This window comes from Lactuca serriola, chromosome 3, assembly GCF_051521515.1.
Source record: "Lactuca serriola cultivar US96UC23 chromosome 3, Lser_US96UC23_V15, whole genome shotgun sequence".
Lineage (NCBI taxonomy): Eukaryota > Viridiplantae > Streptophyta > Magnoliopsida > Asterales > Asteraceae > Lactuca > Lactuca serriola.
Genome location: NC_136410.1, coordinates 247,991,975 through 248,010,110, shown reverse-complemented (window position 1 = coordinate 248,010,110; position 18,136 = coordinate 247,991,975). Strand labels below are relative to the sequence as shown.

At 37.1% G+C, this 18,136-nt stretch overlaps 2 long non-coding RNA genes and 1 pseudogene across 3 annotated transcripts; 1 reads left to right on the top strand and 2 right to left on the bottom strand.

Annotated features, from left to right (window-relative positions):
* Positions 1 to 495: 495 nt before the first annotated feature.
* Positions 496 to 1,125, bottom strand: LOC145093848 (uncharacterized). Its single transcript, XR_013703112.1, has 2 exons — positions 924 to 1,125; positions 496 to 729 (listed from the first exon to the last, which is right to left on the bottom strand). It is a non-coding gene; the product is annotated as an uncharacterized LOC145093848 (long non-coding RNA).
* Positions 1,126 to 1,645: 520 nt separating this feature from the next.
* On the bottom strand, positions 1,646 to 6,696 carry LOC145093847 (putative disease resistance RPP13-like protein 1; annotated as a pseudogene). The gene is made up of 4 exons (XR_013703111.1): positions 2,808 to 6,696; positions 2,421 to 2,544; positions 2,228 to 2,292; positions 1,646 to 2,129 (listed from the first exon to the last, which is right to left on the bottom strand). The product of XR_013703111.1 is annotated as a putative disease resistance RPP13-like protein 1 (transcript).
* A 1,364-nt stretch (positions 6,697 to 8,060) lies between these two features.
* On the top strand, positions 8,061 to 10,713 carry LOC145093846 (uncharacterized). The gene is made up of 3 exons (XR_013703110.1): positions 8,061 to 8,130; positions 8,229 to 8,332; positions 10,419 to 10,713. It is a non-coding gene; the product is annotated as an uncharacterized LOC145093846 (long non-coding RNA).
* The last annotated feature ends 7,423 nt before the right edge of the window (positions 10,714 to 18,136 follow it).

The following is an 18,136-nucleotide window of genomic DNA, read 5'->3' as shown; positions in this document are numbered from 1 at the left end:
TTGATTTGAATGCATTCATATTTTTTGTTGGAGGGAGGTGAGGCTTCGGATTCTGGTTGAAAACGATTCCAGTTTCTCAAATAGTAAGAGATGAAGGAAGTAGATGTGAGAATTGATCAAGTTTTTCACATACTCACATGGTACGCCATATAATGTTAGGTTATCAAGTGAGGTTGGGAAAATTCTATGGGCCCCACTCTGAGACGGGCTTCTTCAACCCTACTATCTGAAGCCCGTTAACAATATAGAATATCAGATTCCTGAGGCACAAATTTTCTAATGATATACATGCTTTATGATTATATTGTTGCATTGCTATCAGCATAATCTAGTCTTTTACTAGAATGCTAAACTCCTTGAATAGGATTATCATTTTGGAGGTGGAAGTCCCCAAAGGACATTACTCTCAATTAAAATGCCTGGTGTTCACAGTAGACTGACAACGGTAGTTTCATTAGGTGTCAATCAAATACTATTTGGAATTATGGAAGTTAGTTTGCTCAAAGAAAGCATAATGAGTTACTAATGTTATTCATCTACCAACAAAAGTCAAAATTACATTTACCCTGATTTCAGCTTCTTGGAACAGCAGATGGAGTTCTCTGCTTTTGTTCTGTTTACAATCTAACTCTAAAACGTAGTCTTTCTAGATAAAACAAACAACCATGCTTCATAGGATGTCTCTTGATGAACACCAAAACTTCTATTTCTCTTTGGTTTGAATCAAGTCTAGGAAAAAAGTAAATATCAGAAAATAAATCATATAATAATTTATATATATATATATATATATATATATATATATATATATATATATATATATATATATATATATATATAGAGAGAGAGAGAGAGAGAGAGAGAGAGAGAGAGTTTGCCTTTAGAAATTACGTAATCAGATTGACAATGAGATAAATGTATACCTTTAAAATGTTTTGGGAAAGCAAAATAAGTTTGCAACATCAAGGTTATCAAGAGACTGAGCCCAGTTTGAATGACTGAATAGATGCTACACAAAAAAAGAAAACTGATCTTCATTAAATTAGAATGCAGCATTAGCTGATCACAAAAGAACAATCAAGTCCTTTGTAGAAAAGCTATATACCCTTTAAAATAAAAAGAATCTCTAACTAACCTTTCTAAAGTCACAATTCTGGTCTATTCCTGAAACATGAGTTAATGCCTACAAAAAGTATAAAACGATAAAGATTGTGAGTTTCAAAAAAAAAAAGGTTATGATACATTGATTCTAGTATAATCAGAAGATGATTTTTACCTTTTCTCTTGTTATATGATATTTGCTGTTGTTCATGCTCATCAAAGATACAGAGCTTTAAGAAGCAGGTAACGAAGTCAAATAGTTAAATATAGAAAAGCACATAACAAAGTTACAGCTTAATTAAAGCAAGATGATAAAGTAATGTCAATCAACATCCAGCGCCTTGAAGCTATACATGTAAAACATATTATGGCAGCTACTTAGTTACACCTTTAAAATTAACAACTAGTGAGTAATGTATGCCTGCATGACACGTCATCTTTCCTAAAATGCATAAACATCCCAATTTCTATCAAAACAATTAGCTCATTTTTTTCAATAGCCCTAGAAATTGCAACATTCTAATATCAAATTCCAACAAACTAATTAACAAAAGTTATAATGACATTACAATAGTCACAAGCTTAATTGCAACTTGTTCAATCATCTTAGCTGAACAGAATCAGTGCATAAAAATTTACCTACAAAATTCAAATGAAGAAAAACAGAAATTAACACAACAATGAATGCTTTTTTCGTTCATAAAGACCTAATAGCTACCAAAAAAGATAATTGTAACATAGCTGAACAGAACCAGTGCATAAAAATGCCATACAAAGAAAATAGTAGGCTAGTCCCTAACCCTAATCTCTTTCATTGACAACACTCAATGAAAGTCAAAATGACATGAACTCTGTTTTCAACTTCTTGGAACAGCAGATGGAGTGCTCTGTTTTTGTTCTGTTTTTAATTGAACTCTCAAACATTCTTTCCAGCAAACTACTGATGAAAGCGTTGTGGTGTTAATAATTCTTGACAAAGCTTCATAGGATCACCACAACCTCCCTTTCTCTTTGGGGTTCAATCTAGTCTAGCAAACAAATATCAGAAAATTAATCTTATAATAAATCGTAAAGAGTTTGACATGAGAAATTAAGTAATCAATTTGACAATGAGAAAAATGTTTACCTTTAAAGAGTTTTGTAAAAGCAAAACAAGTTTGCAACATCAAGGTCATGAAGAGACCGAGTCACCTATACATCAAGATTCCATTTCAAACAAATTTGGAACAAGAAAAAATGAAGTAAATATCGGAAATCACTGTCCATATAAAGTCTTGTTTTATATCACATAAGGGTTTATCAGTCAGATGGAAACAAACCTTGTAAAGTAGAAGCAGCACCATATAAATGTCTTCCTTTGTAAACTATCATCAGCTTGATCTTTTATTTGCTTTCATTTCAAAAATCATTACATCCATCGACCTTTAATCTTTTATTGCTTGGCTGTGAGTTTGGAAAAGTGAGAAAAATAGATTTGAACTGGATTAGTAAGATATTTAAAAGTAAAATTTTGTAGATGTGCACCTTACAAGGATAAATAAGATTTCTGTTCATAACAGTTTCACTTTCACAAATATATGGAAATGCATATTTGTATTAAGATTATATATGAAAAATTATTTCACTGAGCTAAATAAATCAGTTATTTAAGTTTTATATACAATGAAACTGAAAAAAAAAAGTTCGAGACAAACAGAGGGTTGTACCTTCGTGTTAATCTTGTAATTACTCCTTACTCGTCTGTCGTGAAGCAGGGGATAAGGGAGATGTGGGGCCAATAGGAGCCTCCTCTACTAATATTTTCTTTCAGATTTGGGCATCTTTCTACTCTCAATGCCAGAAGTGAAGGCAACAATTTCTCTGGTAAATCTATTGTCTTTGGGCAGTTCTCAATGAAGAGATGTTGGAGGGAGGTGAGGTGTTGGAGTCCGGTTGAAACCAATTCCAGTTTCTCAAATCCATTTATGCCAAGAATAGTAAGAGATGAAGGAAAAAGATGTGACAACTGATCAAACTTTTTCAGATCATCATATGGCCCGCCATGTAATAATAGGTTGTCAAGTGAGGTTGGGAAATTCTGTAGGCCCCACTCTGAGATGGGCTTCTTCAACCCTCCTATATTAAGGAAACATAGTTTCGGAGGCCAAAGCCCACGAGGAAAAGATGCATCCATTCTTGTACACTTTTCTATCCTGAGATGTGTTAACGAGGTGAGATTCGGCAACTCATGGTCAGGAAAGGACACCATACTCGGACAGTTTGATATATGTAATCTGTTCAGGTGAATGAAGCAACTCAATTCACTGATGGATTTCAGATTTGGCCAATTACGTATATCTACTGTTTCAAGCATCTGCATTTTTGAGTTTATAAGCATTCTTGACTTCTCTCTTCCTCCCAACTCCTTTTCCAGTAGTTTCTGGCAATCAGTGATGGTAAGTGACTTGAGCTTCTGCCCTCCTCCTGTTGGGAAGGAGACGGATGTAATTGAATCACAATTCCAAATATCCAAAGTCTCCATGCTATCAGGACAACTGCAATGCTTCAAGCTGTTACAATCCGATATTCCCAACTCCCTAAAAGATGTTAGGCTACTCCCATAATTATCCTCCTCTTTCTCCCCTAAACTCACCAAATTTTCACATTTTCTTAAAGCCTACATTTTTAAATTCACAAGAACCTTGCTTGCCTCTGCTTCTGATTCCCACACGTACTTTATGTCATCACACCCTGTGATGCTTATTTCTTCTACCACCCCAAGATACTTTGTAACACCTCTCCACAGTTCATCAGTAAGCCCTGAAATGTCATCTATTTCCAACTTGGTGATTGATGAAGCTACATCAACCAGGCTTTTCAATACACCATGACCACATTTGCTTAGTTTCAGAACACTTAGTGTAGGTAGTTCTTCAAGGGAGACCTGAACCAGATTAGGACAATCTTCAATATAAAGCTCTTGAAGGCAAGGAAACGCCCCACTATTTGCTGACCATTCCTCCCAGCCCTCCATATCTCTAAAACTTAGACTTTCTAATGACGGGAATGCACGACCAGGTCCAAGTAACTCCAAATCTACAACCTTCACCTTACTCATCCCACCAATATACAGATCCTTCAGTGATGGTAATTGCCCAAGTCTTGGTAGAGATGTACATTTAGGGCAATAATATATCGACACCTCAGTCAGCAGACGAAATGAGGGATCCCCAACCCAATTTGGAAACTCAGTACCTCTATATGAGTTCATTCTGAGTTTTTCTAGAGTACCATTATTAGGCTCCAGCTCATTGAGGACCTGTTTTTCAAGTGTTTCCCTTCGAAGAACATTAACCTCATCACCCCAATCCAACACTAACTCAGTAAGCCTCTTTTGTGATAATTTCACCTCACGTGCATCCATTGCATTCTGCACATTGCCGGCCAGCCCCACAATACGTACTCTCCCATGGAGTTTTTGCAATTTCTTAAGCTCGGTTATTGGTAAGCGAATGTCACAGGAGAGAGTTTGTATACTTTTCAACTCACCAATCCCTAAGGGCATCTTCTCCAACATCCAACTACCGCTCATGTCAAAATGCTGCAAATTTTTAAGCTTTGAGAAGCTCTCAGGCAAATTTTCCAAACTATTACAGCCAGAAATGATTAGCGTCTGTAAATTACAAAGATTGCAGACATTTTCTGGTAAATAGGTAATTCTAGTTCGAGATAGATTAAGATACCGCAGGTGCTTCATACTACCAACAACTTCTGGTACCTCGGTTATGCTAAGATCACTCAAACTTAGGACTCTTAACAATGGTAACTCCTGAAGTAAGTCATTCAGGACCTTGTTTGATAAGTAAAATGTTTTCCACCATCCTACCCTCTCAACAGACAATGCTAAAAGTGTTCTCAAACTTTTAGCTCCTTTGAGTGGCTCAAACCTTTGGTAAACCATGTAATCCTCAAACACAAATGACATATGGCGGTGCTTTTGCAATGCTTCCTTCCTACCATACTCCTTAATCCCAACATCTAGCCTTAAAAAAAATCTCCAGCGACAGACATGGCCAAGTCGTTAATGAGGTCATGCATCACAAACAATGATCCGTCATCAGATGAATGTTGAAAAAACGACCTCGACAACAACTCATCAAAATATTCAAGACCCAAGTGTTTCATGGACTTGTTTATAGTGGAGTGGTGCAAAAACCCTTCTGCCATCCATAACATAATCAACTCCTCCTTGTCAAACACATAGTCCTTGGGAAACAAGGAGCAGTATGCAAACAACTGCTTCAAAGAGGCAGAAAGATCATTGTAGCTTAGTCTAAGAGCCGGAATAATCTCATCCTTATTTCCTAACCTCCAAATCTCACTATTTAACAACACCTTCCATTCTTCCTCATCTTTCTTCGTCCTCAATAATCGTCCAAGTGCTCTTAAAGCTAATGGCAAGCCATCACATTTTTTCACAAATCCTTCACCATAGGGTTTAAGTGTTGGATGTGAATCAAAGTTATCTACACCCAATGCATGTTGTGAAAATAAACACATAGCATCATCATGTGAGAGACTCGGCAAGTGCTCTAGATCAGCGTAACCCAATTTTCTAAGCAACTGCTCTTTCCGAGTTGTCATGATAACTTTACTTCCAGGAGCCCCCACAAGAAATGGGCCAACTAACTTATCCCAATCATCATAGCTTTCAGACCATACATCATCTAACACTATAAGAAATAGTTTTTCCTTAAGTTTCTCTCTAAGTGCTTCTTGAAGCAAATTTAAATCTGTGAATTCCTTAGTTTCCCCAGTCACAGATTGATAAATCACTTTGCTTATACTGAAAACATCAAACTCATCAGAAACACAAACCCAAGCCCTGAAATAGAAGTGATCCTTCACTTCCTTTTGATGATACAAAAGCCTAGCTAAAGTTGTTTTACCTACCCCACCCATACCAACTATGGGGATGATGCTAAAGTTTTGACTAGACGATTCATCTTTATTCCCTAACAACTTTTGAACCAATGCCTTCTTATCACCTTCACGTCCAACTATAGCACGTGCATCTACCAAACTGGCTTCATATCTTTTAACTTTTGGCATTTCATTTATTATCACACTTAAACCAAGATCATTTTTTGCATCTACCAGTTCTTTTAATTTGGTGCCTATATCATCTAACTTGCCATGCATCCTAGAACTTAATGAGAAATTTGTGCAGCAAGTTGGGATTAGCTTTCTTACCTTGCTGCTGGTGGATCCATATTTCTCAGTTAGCTCACTTTCCACAGCTTGGGTAGCCAGATCATCAAGTACATCGTCTATGTCGTAAGCCAAATGTTGGAGACCATTCAGCCATTCATTAACAGCTTCATCATTTAGCTCCCTCCGAGAAGCATCATAAAGGAGATTTTTGATCTGGATTAATGACCTCTTCAGTTTCTTGAGCTCGGACTCAATTCCCTTGGCACGAGCAATCTTGTTCAAGGCTTCGGAGGCCAGCTTATCAAAGAACAACGAAAAGAAGGCAGAAACAACAATTTCAACCATCACTTCTAGTGGAAAGGTAAAATGGGAACACTTGGTATGTATGTATGGTGGGGATGCGAATAAAATGAGTGCACGAAAAAGAACGATTCAGGCCATTCTTTATAGTGATTTCAGTCATTGTTCAGGTCAACGTATTACAATATCTTTTTCACCTCCTAGCTGGCTGCCAAAATGCAATTAATCACTCGTTTACTCAACAATATAGAATTAAGGGAGTAACCAGTTGGTAATGTTTAACAACACTTTAATAATTTTAACACTCTTTTGCACCTTCTAGATAGCAGCCAGCACATGTGAATCAACCCCTGGACAACATAAACAGGGAGTATGTAATTTTTTATTTTAAAATTTTTTAATAATCAGCATTTTTCCACATATCCAAAAACCAAAATATGTCCAATAATGTTATCTTCTCGAAATCAACCATTTTCTAGACTAATTCCAGTCATTCTGTAGGACGACATGTTGTATAACTATTTTACACGTTCCAAGTAGCTGAAGCCGTCTTCTTGGTTTTTTTAAATGAATCATAAAAAACACATAATAATTCTAGCTCAACTTGTTTATTTCATTTTAGTTTTTTCTTTTATTAACGGTCTCTAAAAAAATTTACAGAACATATCTATGTGTATGTCTCATTGCCAGATTAAAAGTTTTTCTTTTATTGAAGCAAATGTTTCAGCGTGTATGTATATATGTATATCTCCATGTATTTCTCTGCCTATCGAAGCAAATTGATTTTTCATAGGCAAGGCGACTAAGCAAATTGATTTTCCAGATTAAAAGGTATTCATATTTGAGTTTCTCTGCTCAGTGATCGTCAGTCTGAACAAGTTTCTGTTTGGTGGTTTTACATGCATGCTATGTATCTGACAAAATGCCTGAGTGAAATCTCCAAACAAGAATGATGCATGTTAAATCCATGGTTAGGTCAATTGTCCAAATGTTTAATAGGTAGACTTTTGGCAACATATTAATGTGTATTTCCAATCAGAGGTACGTGTGATCTCTCATAGACTTCTTAATTTGCCACACCTATAAGCAATATCTGGAATAAGCTTTCGTTTTACTTTCATTTTTTTCTTTTGATGATAAAAATTTGTTTCATTTCTATATCTATATTCATACTTAACTTGCATAGCTTGTTTTTATTTTTTGGCACTGAAATAGTTTCATTGCTAATGGCTAATTTGTAGCTTAACTACTTGACCATATAATTCTGAAACTTTGGATTGCGGATCTGAACTTCTGAATATCTCTTCATCAACTGATTGATATGAAAACAGACATGTTGCTCTCTTGTGAACACGATCACCATTGTAACCACTATTCTCTGTAAGATCTCATCTCTTAAACTCCTTCACTGTCTCTAATCTTTTATACAAGCAATTTGCTATCTTGATTGTCAATTGTGAATTTAGTGCTTAGATGGGTGAAGTTGTCTCCATTATTCAGCTCAGTTTGTACATTGTAGCTGGCAGTTGATAACTTGTAAGTTAACTACTCTACAATTGATATAAAAAGGAGTAGGTAATATTTACTTTTCATTAGCCCTGTAACTCAATTAACACTTCTTTGATTTTTATAAGCATATAACTTGGAGGCTGAATTAGTCTTTAAAAAGTCAGCAGTTGCATTATCTACCTAAAGGCCCAATAAACTTTTGTACATTGTAGCTGGCAGTTGATAACTTGTAAGTTAACTTCTCTACAATTGATATAAAAAGGAGTAGGTAATATTTTGAAGCCTAAACAGTTTTAATATTTATTTTGCACCTTCACACGACACCTGACAACATGAGTATCAACCACTTCACATATAAAAGGTTGTGACAAAATTGATCCCTATGGTTAGGTCGAAATTACCATTTTTGACCAAAAAAATTTGGGCTAACACTCATGGTCCAAAGGTTTTCATTTTATTGTCACTTTGGTCCAATTTACTTTAAATTTTTTTATAATGAGAATTTTACCGATGGTTTTTGTTCTTTTAGTTCTTTTATTTATTTAAATACTTTTATATTTAAATGAAAAAAAAAAAAGAAAATACATCTCTCTCACTCTCTCTCATCCTTCCTTGATTTTTCTACCCTAAATCCCAATCTGGAAAATATATTGATTGGATGTTTGTTAAACCACCTTCATCATCTCCGTCCCATGTTCTTATACCTGCAAACAGAAAAATGAGATGGGTTTTAGTCTGAAAGTTCTCCTTTAGTCTTTATCCTTCAAACCTGCAACTACCACCACACATCATCGTGAATACCTCTACCACCATGAAAACCTCTGCTCCAAAGCTGCCATTTCGACAACCGGGAGAGCCCCACCACAATAAACGTCTTCAGCATTTCAATGGCACCACCACCGCCCCAACACTACCATTACCATTATTAACTGTTGAAACCATAAGTTCGAAAACTCTACTTCAAAGGTTGCTATCATTCAGGCCACTTAGTTCCCCTAACCCTCGTCATCGGTGAAACCTTGCTTTCAATCCTCACCCTTGTCTTGTTCGGGCACCAAATTCCAAGATTGTTCCATTTATCGACATCTAAACCAGATGATACACCCTTGTCTTATCAGTGACAGAAGTGAAAAGGGGTCAAACCAAATCCATGAGTCCACATTCAATTGAAGCAAAATATCCAAAATCAAAACGAAAAATCATTGCACAGGTTCTTCAATTAATCTGAAACCCACTGTAAGAGAGATTGCAAGAGATCAGATATTTGTGTGTGTGAGAGAGAGAGGAGGAGATTGACAAAGTCGTTGGAGAAGGAGATTGACAAAGTCGTCGCCGCCACCACTACAAACCCTAGCTTCGATCTATGTGTCGCTGCGTGAAACTTTAGGGTTAGGTTTTTGTTGTGGGAGCTTCGATCTGAAATCCCACGCCGTCGATGATATGATTATCCACTGTGAAACCATCTATGCTATGAAGATCCACCACCGTTCTTTAATAGATTGGGGAGATAAAAGAAAGATAGAGAAAAAGAGATATCGCCTGAGTTTTCTGATGGTGGTGCCATGTATGATGGTTGTGGATTACGGTGATCGGCGGTGGTCGTGATGGCAGAGACTGGCGGCCGACGGTGGTGGTGGTAGTAGTAGAAAGTGTTCTTGAGTGTGTATGAATGTGTGTGTGTTTTAAATGTTGGAATTCAGAAAATGTTGAGAGAGAGATGTATTTTCTTTTTTATTTTTAATTTAAGTATAAAAGTATTTAAATAAATAAATAAACTAAAAAACAAAAAGGAAGGGTAAAATTGTTATTATAAAAAAAATAAAGTAAATTGGACCATACGGGCAATAAAATGAAAACATTTGGACCATGAGTGCTAGTCCAAACATTTTTGGTCCAAAATGACAATTTCGACCTAACCATAAGGACCATTCTTGCAATTTTGTCAAAGGTGGTAGATAACTTTTAATGATTGAAATTATTTTTATATTATTGATCAACATTTTGCACAATCAGTTGATTATAGTTAGAGGTGTCAAAAATGGGACCTGGCCCTTTAATTAACCAATAAGCCAAACTTTTATTGTCAGACCTCTAATAATTAGTTATGGCCGTATCAGGTTATGATCAAAAAATTAGTAACGAGCGACGGTGTAACTCCTCGTTATATCAATCTTAATAAATAAAATTGTAAACAAATTTATTTAATATAATTAGTCAAAAAATTGTTATGTTTGATGATCTAGAACTTCATAGGCACAACAGTGTCTCTTAAAAAGTTCAGCCCATGATGTATATGGACCGGTTTCTTGTTATAGGGTGATTGGTATGAAGTTTTTGATGTTTGTCACTGTGATTGCTGGATAAAGTTCATCCATGGAGAGAGAGACAGTAGCAACAATTCAGTGGAGAAGGAGAAGGAGAGTAAGAGAAAAGACAACAGCGGTGGCAGAGTTGGCAGAGGGTGGTAGGGCAGGCTGAAGAATTCAGAAGTAGGGCCGGCTGAGAATTTTAGGTCGTGAGATGTGCTCTGATACCATGATAGAATATAAGGGCAAAATTAATTTCCTTCTCATTTATAGCAACTATATATAGACACAAATATTATATTTTACCACCTTTGACTTATAGACAAGTACAAATAATGTGTAAATATATCATGGTCTAATAAAAACAATAGTATTAGCCATTTCCTTAAACAACTTATCAAACTTAAGAATTGATCAACTTCCAAAACATTTGGTCATAAGGCCCTTCGGAGTACTCTACGGAGGGCTTCGTTGTCCAGCTTGGCACGAACCATGAGCACAAACAACAACTCGGTTGTCCGTGGTTAAGCGTCCTCATAGTGGATTGTGGTCACCATCACATTTAACAATGATCATCATGGTGGGCTTCTTCTCTCACAACTTCTGTGTCTCTTCTTTCTTTCTTCTTCAATGTGGGTGGAGAGTACTCCGATGGTGCGTGGTGGTTCATGATGGCTGAACTAGAAGCTCTCCACGCCCCCTTGGCGCGAAGACTACTCCTAACGCCTAAGGAAAACAGATTTATAGTTGAAAACTTGTATTACATAAGAATCATGTTATTTACTTGGTATTTTATTACCTAGGAATCCATTCATAACCTAGGTCATATTTCTCGCAAATAACAATTTACTTTATTTTTGCCAAGTTACTTTAATTTAGCACTTGCTTCAAAACTTATAATTAACCAACGACTATATTAATCTAGTCATCCTAATATCATTTCAAATCCATTTCGGTAGTTAAGTTTGTTTTATAAAGCCATAATATTCATTTTTGATATTTTTTTATCCTTTTCCCCCCTTTTTGATCACTTAACCATTTCCTTGCATAAAGTGTTTTAACTCAATGATATATAGCCCAAACATGTGCTGATCTTATTTATGACATGTATCAAGCATGGAACCTTTTATACCACTTTTCATTTCAATAATTTTTTTTGACAATTTTCTTATTTAGGCAATATACTTTGCCTAAATGTGCTTCTTGAGTTTTAGCATGTTCTTTTTAACTACTTTTTGGCTCTAACATGTTTCTACGGCATTACAAATGCTTAGATACCAAAATCTCTCATTTTGTCCTTTTATGTCATATTTATCCTTTTTAAGCCATTAAAGTTTTTAAAATAGAAATTGTGAAACACGGATCTCTTTCCATCAGTTTATTACTGATATGTTCCTAACACTTTATTATGAACATTCCAAGTGTATTGTATCATTTTTCGTACATTTATGAGCCAAATTGCAAACTTTTGGTTAGCTACTAAAATTTTTGGTCATTTTTAGTCTTCACCAAACTCCATCATTTCTTGACCCAAAGTTTGATATTTCTTTCATTCATTCTAGAATGTTTAAATGTTGAGGATTCATATATTAATTTTTTGGTTCGTTTTCACAAAATTTAATTTTTTTTTCGCTTCTAACGACAACTTAATTGGTATTTTTTCAATGTTTAAGCATTTTTGTCAAACCTTAAGTATTTACTTGTATTGATGTTCTTGCATCTTTACAAATCCTTTACAAATTATTTGTTATATATGTAGCTAGGTATCCTTACATTAGCTATGTCACACCCCAAAACCGGAACGGCGGAAACATTCTGGGGTGGATGACGTCATGTCAAGTATCACAACATATGCAGTATAGTAATCAAAGTACAACAACCATTGCATTAATAGTAATAGTTTTACATAAGTTACATTTCATAGCAACATCGAAGTAATATAAGTAATAATATAGATGCGGCTGGGTACGAGGCTGTCTCCACAAAAGCTCCTGGGATGTACCTGTCTATTGCTGATCTGAGAATACAAATTATTTTGAAAGCGAGTATCAGCATTTTTATGAATGCTGGTGAGTTCATAAGTATTTAGTGTCATTTGTGTAAGTAAGCATTTTATTCAAAATAACTTTATAAAAAGTAGTAGTTTAGAATCTACGGTGTATTAGTGCCTTTTCCAGAAAATCCTATATTTTCTAATTAAAAGCAGTCTTCTACCAAGACTTGACAGTGTTATGTTTTAAAGAGAAGCTTTCCCTGAAATACTATCATTACCAAAATACGGTATTGGACTTTAAAGAAAGTAGGAGAATATCACTAGTAAAAACATTATGGAAAATAACATATGCCTCAGCAGAAAAATATTGCTGACTAAGGCAAAAGAAATCATAGACTCCAGGAGAGTATCGAATGAATGATACGCCTAGCTCATTCTAACAAAAGGAAACACAGACCCCAGACGGTATCAAATGTATGATACGGCTAGCAAGGTCTAAAACAAAGAAACACAGACGCCAGACAGTATCAAATGAAAGATACAGCTAGCAAGGTCTAAAACAAAGAAACACAGACCCCAGACAGTATCAAATGAAAGATACAGCTAGCAAGGTCTAAAACAAAGAAACACAGACCCCAGACAGTATCAAATGAAAGATACAGCTAGCAAGGTCTAAAACAAAGGGAAATCTTAAGTGGGTGGTTTCAAGAATACAGCGTTAAATTCTCGTTACCTTAAGGCCATGAATTATAAGGTAAACATGGAGATACTCGTAACCATACTGATTGACACTAGAGTACTTGACGTCCTGCAAGCGTCGGAATAAATATGACATTTGTCACCCCTTGGCTTGGTAGGCCGTGGACTGTAGCTAGCAGTCAGGGTGCGGGAGTGTCAGTCCCGTATAGATCTATACACACAATGCCCGCTCTCCCTACAGGAGACTCTGGTTACCAACTCGACGACGGGGAGATCCGTGTCTTGAAGATGCATCTCGTAATCTGAATTCTATTAGAGGCGCTGGAGAAATGATGTAGACTCGCGTATGAACTGACTCCTGTGGAATTCTCGTACTAGAAAGAGTGAATAGAACCTCCTAACTATTCCTATAATAGTTACTAGTGTCTCAGATCTATGAATGATGAATGGTAAGATGCCCTTGCTACCCAAGGGAAATGAACTGGCCGATGTAAACCTTTATGTCTATACGTGTATATATGATGTATAATTAATGTTTAAACGACCTTCGGACGGATATCCGATACCCACCAGACCACATCCCATTGAGGAAAAGGAAATAGGGCGAACTAGCCTTCCTAAGTCTTTTAAACATTATTTATATAACTATACAAGTACAGGCATGCATTTAACAAAACATAAGTATAGAAGTATAGAAAAAACTTTGGTAAAACCTTTTGGAAAACCTTTAAAAATAAGAATTTACGACTTGATATAGTTATGTAAAACAAGCTTTGAAAACCGTTCAATAAACACGTTTTGAATATATTTTGATAACACAATATAAGTAAAGAAAACCTTTGTTTAAAACACTGCTATAACTGGTTTAAAAGTAAAACATACAGCACGAGAGATAATTTGAGAAAAGATTTAAACAAGTAAAAACGTTTTGGAAAACCATCTATGGTATTATACTTGGTAAAACAACTGAAAGTGTGATAAATCCTTGTGCATGCGGGTTATTAATCACATATGATTGATATGATAACTGGCATGTTTTAACTTGTATCCCCCCCATAAAAGCATGTAAAAGCATTTAAAAGGTTAATTCAGGGGTATGAACTCACCTGTTGTAAGTGGATCAAGCGGAGGTGTCGGTTGGGTGCTCGGTGTCAAGTGAAGACTTGAACACACTTAGTGACCTATTAGCATATGATGACATATATTTACATACAATTAGTAATTATAATACTAATTAAATACGTATACGCATCCTAACATGCGGAAAACACTTTGGTCAAGTGCTAGGGGGCTATTGGGTTGCAAATAAGGGAGTGTATGGCCTAAATAGGAAGTTTACTCTTCAAGAGTAAACTCTTTATAGAGTTTACGGCCCTAAGACCATATCCCCATGAGTTTACGGCCATAAACTCATGGGTGGTGTGCTCTTGGATGCTATAAGGTCTTATAACACTTGTGGAATTAGGCTAAGTTCAATTCTAGGGCATAGGAAGTAGTTTAGTCATCAAATGGACCATCTTTGAGAGTTTACGGCAGTAAACATGGAGTTTACGACCGTAAACTCCTACTAGCCCCTTCCTTTTGTGTATTAAGGTCCTAAATGATAGAGAATAAAGTTCTATGCATTTTTCCAAGTCAAATGAAGAAGTTAGGGCATCATTTGGGCACTTTTTGGGAGTTTACGGCCCATGGACCAATCCTAGGGGGTTTACGGCTACAAACTCCTATGTCCAATGTTTATTTAATGTTTAAAGCCCCTACTTCAGTTGTGGTTGATTCTAGACATTTCCCCAGGCCATAGGAGGTGTTTGAGGGCAATTCTAACACCTTAAAGGGTGTTCACGACCTATGAAGAGGGGTTTACGGTCCAAGAGTGTTATTGGGCCGTAAACTCATGTTTACTTTCCAAAATGCAAGGTTTTGATGTTCTAAGCTCGAAGGTGTAAGTCCACAAATCATATCTAAGCCCTAGGAGTGATTTGGAAGGGTTTGGGGCTTCAAAACCCCACTTATGGTTGTTTACGGTCCAAGAGTGTTCTTGGGCCATAAACACATGATTTGGCCCCTCTTTGATGTCTTAAACATGAATTTGCATGTTAACTAAGCTATACAATAAGTTAGGATAGATTACTTACTAGTTTGGGGCTCGGAATTAGCGTTTTTGGATCGAAAACAAGTTGTAGAGAGAGAGTGTAGAGAGAGTGGAAAGTCTCAAATGGAATCCACTCACCCTTATATAGGGGTTTGAGTTGGTGCTCAGTGGAAATCTACCCTATACTGATGTTAAACGGGGCTTTTGGTCGCACCCGATTAAATGGTCATATTTTGACTTGGTTGAAACTAAAATTTTTCAAGGGATTAATGAGGGTGTTTCTAATTTGTTTCAACCCTTACTAAGTCATTATATAAGTCTTAATTTAATTAACCTATTCCAAAAGGTTAACTGACAGCTTAATAAAGCGAGGCTTATTAACGGAAGGAGGGGTTAAAAATGACGAAATAAATTTCGGGTTGTCACATCCTCCCCCGTTAGAGGGAATTTCGTCCCGAAATTTGGGTTTAGGCAAGGAAGTGGCATAAATAATCAAATAGAGATATGAGGGCACTTCCTATTCAGTTGGTCCTCGCACTCTTAAGTGAACTCTGGCCTTTTCTTGTCATTCTAACAAACCTTCACTTACGGGATGCAGATTCCGTCTCGCGCAGTTAGCGATTCCTACAGGTTCGTCTACGAAGTTAGGGTTCCTAATGGTTTCTATCAAGATGAGTGGGATACAAAGAGTGGCGCCGGGCAAACACTTATCAAGTCTATGAAGTGGATTGTTTTGGGGTGAAACTTATGGAATTTCCGAAAGCAGTAGTGGTCTGACGAGGGTTGGACCAATCTTTGTGAAGAATCTCGGATGGTCCTAAGCTCTCGGAAGGGTAGATTTTTTCGGTACTTAGAACATAGTGTACTTCTATGGCGAGATCATCACTGGCGTGATCGCCATTCTGAAGTTCTAAACGTTCTTTCCTACTAGGAGTGTAGTCCTTCAGGTTGGTTCTTAGAAAGCTCGGGTTGTCCTTGGATTCGTGTTTCCTGTCAATTGGCTTTCAGAGGTTTTCTAGATCATCGGATGGATTGTATGTCTACGGGTATCTGTTTGCTGAAGGGTGGCTATCTCAATCTTGTGCAAAATGAACCTATACTTCTGATTCTTGAGATATTTCTAACGGAAACCCTCAGGGTCGGGGAGATAGGATTTCACCAGACGAGTGCTTAGAAAGTTTTTAAACTTTACATTATCGTCTAGTTAGCGCTTTCACAATATGATTCCTAACGGGAAAGGATCATGCCCTTACTTGCCTTGCTGTTTCATGAATAGCAGGCTCTGCTCAGGGCTAACTCAATCCTTAGAGATCTTATGAAGTGTTGGACTATCTCGGGAGGTGGTTCTACTATTTCTGTGCGAGATAGTATTCTTAGAACACCTATTAGTGCAGTGAATTTGTAAGACATGCCCTATTCTCTAAAGTGTTGGTTTATTTTAGTTGCAGAAAGCGCGTGCTCTTGTATAACGCATCGACTAACACCTAGACTGGTGTCAAGTCTATAATCTCTTCGGGATCTGGGTTATAAGGCTTAACACAACCTATTTTCGCTCTTTATTCAAGTATTCTTGGATGCGGAGGTTATCCTGTGGTTCTCGGTATTCTAGTGTTCACTTTGGAGAATGCAGTCTATTGTCTACAGGGCGACGGTGACTTCTTCCACGTAAGGGGGCGGAGTGTCCTAGGCACTACTCGTCGGTAACGGGATGGACGAAGTGCCTGAGTAGTGCGAACATCTTCTGCAACTACTCTTCCGAAGGTTATGAGTTTTCTCGATCTAGGTCAAATCTAGTGAGTATAGGGTTCCATCACTCGGAACTTTAATCTCCTCATCCACTCTCCTCAGACTTTAACTTATCGTAGCATACAGGGTTCCGGGATACCCGCTGAGATGCTTAATTCGGGGAATTACGTGTGAATGGATGGTCATAGTCAATGTCTTTGACTCTTACGACTCAGATTTCTTTACCAACCGAGGGTGTTAGCTACTATGTTGGCTTAACCGAGATGACAACAAATTTCGGATTTGTGGTCATTATAGTAGCTCAACACGCCGTGGTTCTCTTGACTCTAGCTCCTTTTCTATGGAATAGGATGAAGGGTTTTACTATGAGGTTCGTGGTAGAGCTCATACTTGGCTTAACCACTAATACTTGGTGTATGCAAGTCGTATATAATTGAGGTCGGCAGGATATTCAGTTGTGCGACTCCACCCCAGACCCACAACCCAACGAGGAACAGGGAGTAGGGAGGAAGCACACATCTTAAATCTTTTTGATCTCAATTATATACCACCCTTATGCATATACTCAGTTATAGTGGTCAGTCCCATGAGTTCTATCCTCTTGATTCATGAACCTGATTGCGAGGTGCGAAGGGTCTTTCTGGGGGATCTACGGAGTATGCTTCGGGTGGTTATCGTCTTCTGGAATACCTGCAGTGTCTTTCACTTCGGTTTCTATCTGTCTAAGAAGGGTTGGTTAACAGTGCGCGGTACTCTTCTCCTGGGTACTTCGGAAGGTTTGAGATAAGAGGGACGACTGACGGATCACATTAGGTTTTATTATTATTTTTTTAGATTTAGAAGAACCTTTATTTGCCAAAATGGCTACGGTGAAAGTTCTTTTTACACAGCACTAGGGATTTACACATGGTTGCACTAAGCCGAACCATGTTTGATAGGGGCATCGAAGTTGGCATACATCGACATGACATAGAATGAGGGTCGATAGGGTCATGTGCTGAACGGGCACACCAGTTCTTGGCGTCTCGGGTTTCGTCCCGTGTATCACTGTCGCGGATACTTAGACCGATAGAGTTGACGCGGAACTGTAGAGGGTCCTTAGTGTTTCTGAATAGGGTACCTTTCATGAATGGATTCTCACGAGGCCTTTCTATAATCGCATAACATATACTAGTTATGTATAATTAAGGTGGGGAG